General features: G+C 45.8%; 2 non-coding genes across 2 annotated transcripts; both read left to right on the forward strand.

The window, feature by feature from the left end:
* The first annotated feature begins 5,514 nt into the window (after positions 1-5,514).
* TRNAT-CGU (transfer RNA threonine (anticodon CGU)) lies at positions 5,515-5,588 on the forward strand. The gene has a single exon. It is a non-coding gene; the product is annotated as a tRNA-Thr (tRNA).
* Positions 5,589-8,560: 2,972 nt separating this feature from the next.
* Positions 8,561-8,634, forward strand: TRNAT-CGU (transfer RNA threonine (anticodon CGU)). Its single transcript has one exon. It is a non-coding gene; the product is annotated as a tRNA-Thr (tRNA).
* Positions 8,635-9,273: the final 639 nt, after the last annotated feature.

Raw genomic sequence — 9,273 nt, forward strand, 5'->3', positions numbered from 1 at the left:
CTTCCATTTAAGAATTACGGAGACCACTGTGCTCTTGGGAACCTTCAATGCAGCAGAGATTTTTTTGTGGGCTTCCCCAGATCTGTGCCTCCACACAATCCTGTCTCTGAGCTCTGCAGGCAGTACCTTCGACCTCATGGCTTGGTTTTGCTCTGATATGCATTGTCAGCTGTGAGACCTTATATAGACAGGTGTGTGCCTTTCCAAATCATGTCCAATCAATTGAATTTACCACAGGTGGACTCCAATCAAGGTGTAGAAACATCTCAAAGATGATCAAGGGAAATGGGAGGCACTTGAGCTAAATTTCAAATGTCATAGCAAAGGGTATGATTACTTATGTCAATGTGATATTTCAGTTTTTTCTTTTTAATAAATTTGCAAAACTTTCTAAAATCCTGTTTCTCTTTGTCATTGTGGGTTATTGAGTGCAGATTGATGAGGAAAAAAATGAATTTAAACGATTTCAGCATAAGGCTGCAACATAACAAAATGTGAAAAAGTGAAGGGGTCTGAATACTTTCTGAATGCACTGTATATACAAGGGGCAGTCAATAAGTAACCTTTAAAAATGTTTCACAACTTGTTTATTGCATGTACTAGCGTGACTCGGTGCACTCCGTGTGCCTCACCACACGTCGTTTCAGAGGGGTAGGCATCTTTCACCATTTCGGTGTCTTTTGGGTCTTCATGGTGTTTTGGGTCTTCAGGGTCATTTGGGTCTTCAGAGTTTTTTGGATCCTCTGGGCCTTTAAGGGTATTTTGGGTCTTTGAGGTGTTTTGAATCTCAGGGTCTTTTGGGTCTTCAGTGTCTTCAGAGGCTTTTGGGTCTTAAGGGTATTTTGTTTCCTCTGGGTCTTTAAGAGTCTTTGGGGTGTTTTGGTTTTTTGGGGTATTTAAGGGTCTTTTTGGGTCTAAAGGGTCTTTAATGGTCTTTGGGGTCTTCAGGGTGTTTTGGGTCTTCAGGGTGTTTTGGGTCTTTGGGGGTCTTTTGGGTTTTCGGGGTCTTTTGGGTCTTCGGGGTGTTTTGGGTCTTCGGGTCTTTTGGCTTTTTGGGTATTCAGTGTCTTTTTGAGCCTCAGGGCCTTGAAAGGTATTTTGGGTCTTTGGGGTGTTTTGGGTCTTTGGGGTATTTGGGGGTCTTCTGTGTATTTTGGGTCTTCAGGGGTCTTGGTGGTTTGTGGGGTATTGGGGGAATTATAGGTTCGTCAAAGGTCTGAGGGGTCTCAGCAGTCTTAACGCAATTAAGAGGGTTAAGTAAGAGTGTGGTAATATTATTTGAAGAAGAAGAAGACGTTTCCGTCGCATATAAACATAGCGACATAACCATATATGTTTGCTCTATTGTAATAAGAAGATATATTAAGATGTGTGTAAGAACTGTGCTCTTGTTCAACATAATCTCCATTGCATTCAATACATTTTTTCCAGTGCTTTACTAAGGCCTGGATTCCTCTAGATAAACAAAATTTTGGCTGCTTTTGCAGCCATTGGTGCACCGACTTTTGGACCTCTTCGTCGGATCGGAAAGTGGTTCCACCAAGCGCCTCTAAATGGCCCAAAGATGTGGTATCCAAAAGGGTGAGGTCTGGCGAGTAGGGGGGGGATGAGGAAGTCACTCAAAATGCAGGTCCTCGATTGTTGCAGCTGTAGCGCGGGCATTATGGGGCCGAGCATTGCCATGCTATCGCAAAACACCGGTAGTGAGTAGTCCACGACGTTTTGATCTGATTGCTGGTTTCAGATGATTTTTAAGGAGGTCGCAGTATGATGCACTGGTGACTGTGGTCCCTAAAATAATGCTCTACAGGTGAGCCGAGGCTATCTCGTCAGGTTCACCATGTATTTCTGTTCAAATTTTATGGGGATTAGCAAACCAGGACATTTTTGAGAAGCTTATGACATCAGGAATATGAAAATCAATGTTTACATATGCGCAGATGCCTACATAGCCGCCATTTTGGATTTTCAAAATGGCCGCCATAAAATCAGAATTCCTGAATATCTCAGCTTGTAATTGACGTGGAAACTTCATTTAAATTCTGGTTGTTTGTTTCCGGGCCCAAGGAATCCAAAGTTTACGGCAAATTAGTGATTATGAACACCAAAAACCAAGAAAAGAAGAAGTTTGTGAAATTATGTTTGTATTTTCATGAAAAAAATGCACACACAAATTGTTGGTGGTGACAACAGCATACGTATAGACGTATTTCCTATCTCAGTTTGACACATCATTACACATCATCATCACTCTCAGTGTCATATTCAACATTACAGTCTGCATCGTTTTCACATTCTGTTCCGCTCAAGCATAGTTCTGTGCAAGGCAAGTTATTCCTGCATGAACATCTCTGTGTAGAACAGCTGGTTTTGCAGTGGCATCTGACCAACTCGATGATGGCTTGTGGGGCAGGAGGAACCTTTGTGGTGACTGGCAGTATTTGGCCAAATTGGTCCTGATAGTAACGAAATTTCAGGGGGTCAAAAGGCTGTTGCTGCATAACATTGGCACCATAGTCGGATTTGTAACCGCACACGCTGAATGTGTTCCTCAAGTGCATCGAGTGTAGGAAGTAAGTTGTTGCTTTCATCTAGGTGTTTGCAAAACAGATACCATCTTAGATCAGGGATACTTGCAATGTGAATACCCTTGGGACAATAGGTTGAGCACACAAATTTGGCCAATACGTCTTTCACCTCCTGTGTTAGTTCACCTTCCTCCGGTAGTTTCATCAGTGCTCTGACTAAGCACATTTCAGCTTCCATATCCTGCTGAAACCATTTTGTTTTGCCTATTCCTGAGAATTTTCCAACATTGTCTGCTCCAGCGAATGCGTGGAATACAGGTATAGCTTCTGCCTTTTCTTTGCCCAAAGCTCTACGGATTGGCTCTATTTCGACTGCACCTGATACCATCAAAATAGATGTTTTTTTGCAGAGCTTGTCATAGTGTGCCACAGCCAGAACCAAGACGTCAGTATCAGGAGTGAAGAACACTAGCATCAGGACACAGCTATGATGCTTCCGCTGCCAGGCAGATCATCAATGTGTCAGCCTCCTCGTGATTGTCGTCTTCAAAGTGCATGTTTCTGTTGCTTCTGGTGTGACCTGAAGCTGATGTGATGACTAACCGAGGTGAGTTTTTGTTGTAATCAAGGGTTGCTTTGGCGAGATAGTCTCAAATCTGCTTTCGTTTTTTCGTGCGATAGAAACCGTGCCAGTGGGACGTGTTGGATGTTCGTATCATCTGCAACCTGATACTGCACAGGAGCGTTTCCTTGTCGTCGTCCCTCTCTAGTTTCCTCCTTTAGTGAGTCAGGTTTGTATGAATCGAAGACCAGGATGACCTCAATGAACCCTGCTGTCAAGTTCACGAGCCTATCATTGAAACACTGGGCTAGATCTTTGTGCTGATTGTCCTTGATTTCTTTGCCATCTTATGGACAAGCACCATTCCATCAACAATGGCGATCTTTTGATTTGCTGTCGACGATGGAGATGATGATGCAGGACCTCTGTCATCGTCCTGCATAGGTTCCTGTAGACATGGCATGCTGCAAGCGATCTCTCGCTCGCTCTATGGATATTTGATTTGTGGCATCAGAATAACAACTCCGATGCCACGTGGGTTTCCTTTCAATCAATATTTTTTTGGTAACGTCATTGAGGCGTCTTTGGATGTCAACATATTTTCCGTCCTGAAAGCTGGCTCTTTCTTCCACTACATCGAGGAGTTTCTGGTATGATTCTGTTCTGGGATATTGAACAAGTGTTCCTTTGCTGGCAGTGGACTCCTGACAAACAATGCACTGCTTCCGGTCTACTGTGTCCATGGACGACTTGACCGAACTCGACTTGCTGGGTCCTGGGTCTTCACTAATGATGACTCAGGCACTGAAAAGAAACAGAGCCACCACCATATTAACCAACACCAAGGTAATTGTGTACGAGTTGTGTTAACATAATTTTTTACAGTATAAAATTAAATATTACAAAATTGCTGCTCAAATGCTGCAAAATTATTGAAGCATCAGGATTTATGGACACAGTTGCAACCTCCGCCGGAAAAACGATGCTTGTGCGGCACAGAATGTGAAAACGATGCAGACTGTAATGTTGAATATGACACTGAGAGTTATGATGATGTGTAAAGATGTGTCAAACTGAGATAGGAAATACGTCGCTACGTATGCTGTTGTCACAACCAACAATTTGAGAGTACATTTTTTCATGAAAATACAAACATAATTTCACAAACTTTCTTCTTCTGGTGTTTCGGAGGCATGGTGTCGATGGATTGGTGCTTCGCAGATATGGCATGGTTGGGTTGGTGCTTTGCAGGCATGGCGTGGTTGGGTTGGTGATTTGCAGGCATGGTGTCGTTGGATTGGTGCTTTGCAGGCATGGTGTCGTTGGATTGGTGCTTTACAGGTATGATGTTGTTGTATTGGTGCTTCACATGCACGGTGCAGTTGGATTGGTGATTTGCAGGCATGGTGTATTTGGATTGGTGCTTTGCAGGCATAGTGTAGTTGGATTGGTGCTTTACAGGTATGGTGTTGTTGTATTGGTGCTTCACATGCACGGTGCAGTTGGATTGGTGATTTGCAGGCATGGTGTAGTTGGATTGGTGATTTGCAGGCATGGTGTAGTTGGATTGGTGCTTTGCAGGCATGGTGTAGTTGGATTGTTGCTTTGCAGGCATGGTGTAGTTGGATTGGTGCTTTGCAGGCATGGTGTAGTTGGATTGGTGATGTGCAGGCATGGTGTAGTTGGATTGGTGCTTTGCAGGCATGGTGTAGTTGGATTGGTGCTTTGCAGGCATGGTGTAGTTGGATTGGTGCTTTGCAGGCATGGTGTAGTTGGATTGGTGCTTTGCAGGCATGGTGAAGTTGGATTGGTGATTTGCAGGCATGGTGTAGTTGGATTGGTTGGATTGGTGCTTTGCAGGCATGGTGTAGTTGGATTGGTGCTTTGCAGGCATGGTGTAGTTGGATTGGTGCTTTGCAGGCATGGTGTAGTTGGATTGGTGATTTGCAGGCATGGTGTAGTTGGGTTGGTGCTTTGCAGGCATGGTGTAGTTAGATTGGTGCTTTGCAGGCATGGTGTAGTTGGATTGGTGCTTTGCAGGCATGGTGTAGTTGGATTGGTGCTTTGCAGGTATTGTGTAGTTGAATTAGAGCTTTACTGGGATGGTGTTGTTAGATTGGTGCATTGCAGACATGGTGTGTTTGGATCGGTGCTTGCTCGACAAAGTGCTCTGTCTCTTGGATGGATGTTAAGGCGTGTGTCCCGTCTGCTCGTCTTCCTTGATGAACGTCAAAGATCCCACGATGTCCTTCAGAAAAAATAGGCGTGTTATCGCCGTCAGCCTAAACAAATTGCAACTGTCCAGTCCTGTTCGTTATTGCTTCACAACCCTTGAACCACGGAAACTTGTCGTGAAAGTTTCTGTCATATATCTGTTGGCTGGCATGTACCTGGCATCTACCTAGTAATGTCTGCTGTGCATTTGGCGCTGTGGCTTAGTTGGTAAAAGCGCCTGTCTCGTAAACAGGAGATCCTGGGTTCAAATCCCAGCGGTGCCTTTTTTTAACAACACTCAGTGTTGTCGTGGTTGGAGCGGCATCCCTGAATCTTGAAGGTTGGTGATTCAAACTCCGTCTGAGTTTTACCAACCAACAGGGTACCCGCCCTCAGGTTGATCTTGTTCCAAGCGTCAAACTCATTTTCTGAGATCTCTTGTTGAAGACACTTTCTGCTGACAACTGCTTTGACTTGGGTTTCTTGTTGGTTTCCTTTGGTGGGAAAGTAGCTCTCTCTGTTCAACTTCGGTGGCCTTTGTTTTTGAGGCAGTTCAATTTTACAGAATAAAAAGACCATCAACATTCACCCAAGCTAACAATACCCATGAGCACACCACACCCCTCCCTCCAACACTCCCCCACAATCCCCCATCAACAATCACCCAAGCTAACAATACCCATGAGCACTCCACACCCCTCCCTCCGACCACTCCCCCCAATCCCCCATCAACAATCACCCGATCTAACAATTCCCACGACGACCCCACCCCCATCCCCACACTCCGCCTTCCCCCCACAATCCCACATCAACCGTCACCCGAGTTAACAATACCCATGACCACGTGCGGCAGCCCCACCCCCACTCCACCACGCCCCCAAAATCCCCCTTCAACCATCACCTTCGCTAACAATACCCACGACCACCCTACATGCCCCGCTACGTCCCCGCTCCTCCTCCCACACTCCCCCCACATCTCCTACCATCCCCAATCAGTATCGGAATCCGATCTCGGAATATACTGTTTTATAATGCACCGTGGCCGGCAGGATCACAGTGAGTTCACAATGTGACGTCACTGGCAAACTTGAAAATCGACACTCTGGGGTTTTTTTCAGCACTTTGTGTTTGGCAAATATAATTTTAAAATTTCCTTCAAATTATACCATGATTAATGATTGGCAATGGATTTCAGGAAAATAAATTGCGTTTGCGTCTCCCCTTGAGGTCAATGGTGTGACTCGGCGTGCTCCGCATGCCTCACCAAATGTCGCTTCAGAGGGATAGGCATCTTTGACCATTTTGGGCTCTTTTGGGTCTTCAGGGTCCTTTGGGTCTTCAGGGTCTTTGGGATCCTCTGGGCCTTTAAGGGTATTTTGGGTCTTTGGGGTGTTTTGGGTCTTTAGGGTCTTTGGGTCTTCGGGGTCTTTTGGGTCTTCGGTGTCTTCATGGGCTTTTGATTCTTGAGGGTCTTTTGGTTCCTCTCGGTCTTTAAGGGTCTTTGGGGTATTTTGGTTCTTAGGGGGTATTTATAGGTATTTTGGGTCTTCAGGGTGTTTTGGGTCTTCAGGGGCTGTTTGTATCTGAAGGGTCTTTTGGTTCATCTGAGTCTTTAAGAACTTTTTGGTATTTGGGGTCTTTTGAGTCTTCGGAGTCTTTTGGGTCTTCAGGGCCATTTGGGTCTTCAGGGTCATTTGGATCCTCTGGGCCTTTAAAGGTTATTTGGGTCTTTGGGGTTTTTGTAATCTTTGGGGTCTTCAGGGTATTTTGGGTCTTCAGGGTCTTTAAGTGTCTTTGTGGTCTTCATGGTGTTAGGGTCTTTTCGGTGTTTTGGATCTTCAGGGTGTTTTGGGTCCTCAGGGCCTGCAAGGGTATTTTGTATCTTTGGGGTGTTTTGGGTCTTCAGGGTCTTTGGGGTCTTTGTGGTCTTTAGCATATTCATGGTATTTTGGTTCTTCAGGGGCTTTTGGGTATTTGGGTTTTTTGGGGTCGTTTGAGTCTTCGGGATGTGTAAGGGTCTTCGGGGTGTTTTGGGGTCTTCGGTGTCTTTTAGGCCTTTGGGGTATTTTGGGTATTTGGGATAATTTCCGGCTTCGGGGTCTTTTTGGTCTTCGGGCTCTTTTTGGTCCTCAGGGTCTTTTGGCTGTTTAGCATCTTTGGGTTATTTTGGGTCTTTGGGGTCTTTTGAGTCTTCAGGGTGTTTTGGGTCTTCAGGGGTCTTGGTTGTCTTGAGGGTCTTGGGGTACTTAAAGGGTCGTCAAAGGTCTGAGGGTTCGCAGCAGTCCAAACGTAATTAATTGGACGTTGATATTATTTGAAGAAGATGAAGCAGAAGGCACTTTGGCAGCATCCAAACGTGCCGACAAACAAACAAACAAACAGACAAAAATAACCAGATACGTTTGCTCCATAACAACAAGATGATGTGTGGAGTCAGTGGACTTCACCAAACTTGCCAGACGAGGTTTGATTCACAACCTGACTATAAACTGTTGGATTGGTGCTTTGCATGCACGGTGCAGTTGGATTGGTGCTTTGCAGGCATGGTGTAGTTGGATTAGTGCTGAGCAGACATGCTGAAGTTGGATTGGTGCTTCGCAGACATGGCGTGGTTTGATTGGTGCTTCGCAGACATGGCGGGGTTGGATTGGTGCTTTGCAGGCATGGTGTGGTCGGATTGGTGCTTTGCATGCATGGTGTCGTTGGATTGGTGCTTTGCAGGCATGGTGTCGTTGTATTGGTGCTTTGCAGGCATGGTGTAATTAGATTGGTGCTTTGCAGGTATGGTGTAGTTGAATTGGAGCTTTGCAGGCATGGTGTTGTTGGATTGGTGCTTTGCATGCATGGTGTTGTTGGATTGGTGCTTTGCATGCATGGTGTTGTTGGATTGGTGCTTTGCATGCATGGTGTTGTTGGATTGGTGCTTTGCATGCATGGTGTAGTTGGATTGGTGCTTTGCAGGCATGGTGTATTTGGATCGGTGCTTGCTGGACAAAGTGCTCCGTCCATTGGATGGATGTTAAGCCGGGTGTCCCATCTGCTCCTCTTCCTTGATGGACGTCAAAGATCCCACGATGTCCTTCAGAAAGAGTAGGCGTGTTATCGCCGGCATCTTAAACAAATTACAAATGTCCAGTCCTGTTTGTTATTGCTTCAAAACCCTTGAACCACGGAAACCTGTCGTGAAAGTTTCTGTCAAATATCTGTTGGCTGGCATGTACCTGGTATGTACCTGGTGGATGTCTTCTGTGCATTTGGCGCTGTGGCTTAGTTGGTTAAAGCACCTGTTTCGTAAACAGGAGATCCTGGGTTCAAGTCCCAGCGGTGCCTTTATTTTAAACCACACTCAGTGGTGTCATGGTTGGAGCGGCATTCCTGAATCTCGGAGGTTGGTGATTCAAACTCCGTCTGAGTTTTACCAACGAACAGGGTACCTTCCCTCAGGTTGATCTTGTTCCAAGCGTCCACCGCATTTTCTGCCATCACTTGTTGAGGACACTTTCTGCTGACAACTGCTTTGACTTGGGTTTCTTGCTGGTTTCCTTTGGTAGTAAAGTAGCAGCCTCTGTTCAACTTCGGTGGCTTTGGTTTTTGAGGCATCTCAATTTTACAGAAAAAAAGATCATCAAGCCTCACCCGAGCTAACAATACCCATGATCACTCCACACCACTCCCTCCACAACTCTCCCACAATCCCCCCATCAAGCATCACCCGAGCTCACAATACCCATGAGCACTCCACACCCCTCCCTCCACAACTCTCCCACAATCCCCCATCAACCATCACCGTAGCTCACAATACCCATGAGCACTCTACACCCCTCCTTCCACCACTCCCCCACAATCCCACATCAACCATCACCCGATCTAACAATTCCCATGACGACCCATCCCCCCACTCTGCTTTCCCCCCACAAACCTCCTTCAACCATCACCCTCTCTGACAATACCCAGGACCACCCTACACGC

Source organism: Myxine glutinosa, chromosome 3, assembly GCF_964187855.1.
Source record: "Myxine glutinosa chromosome 3, kmMyxGlut1.1, whole genome shotgun sequence".
In the NCBI taxonomy this organism is placed as follows: Eukaryota; Metazoa; Chordata; class Myxini; order Myxiniformes; family Myxinidae; genus Myxine; species Myxine glutinosa.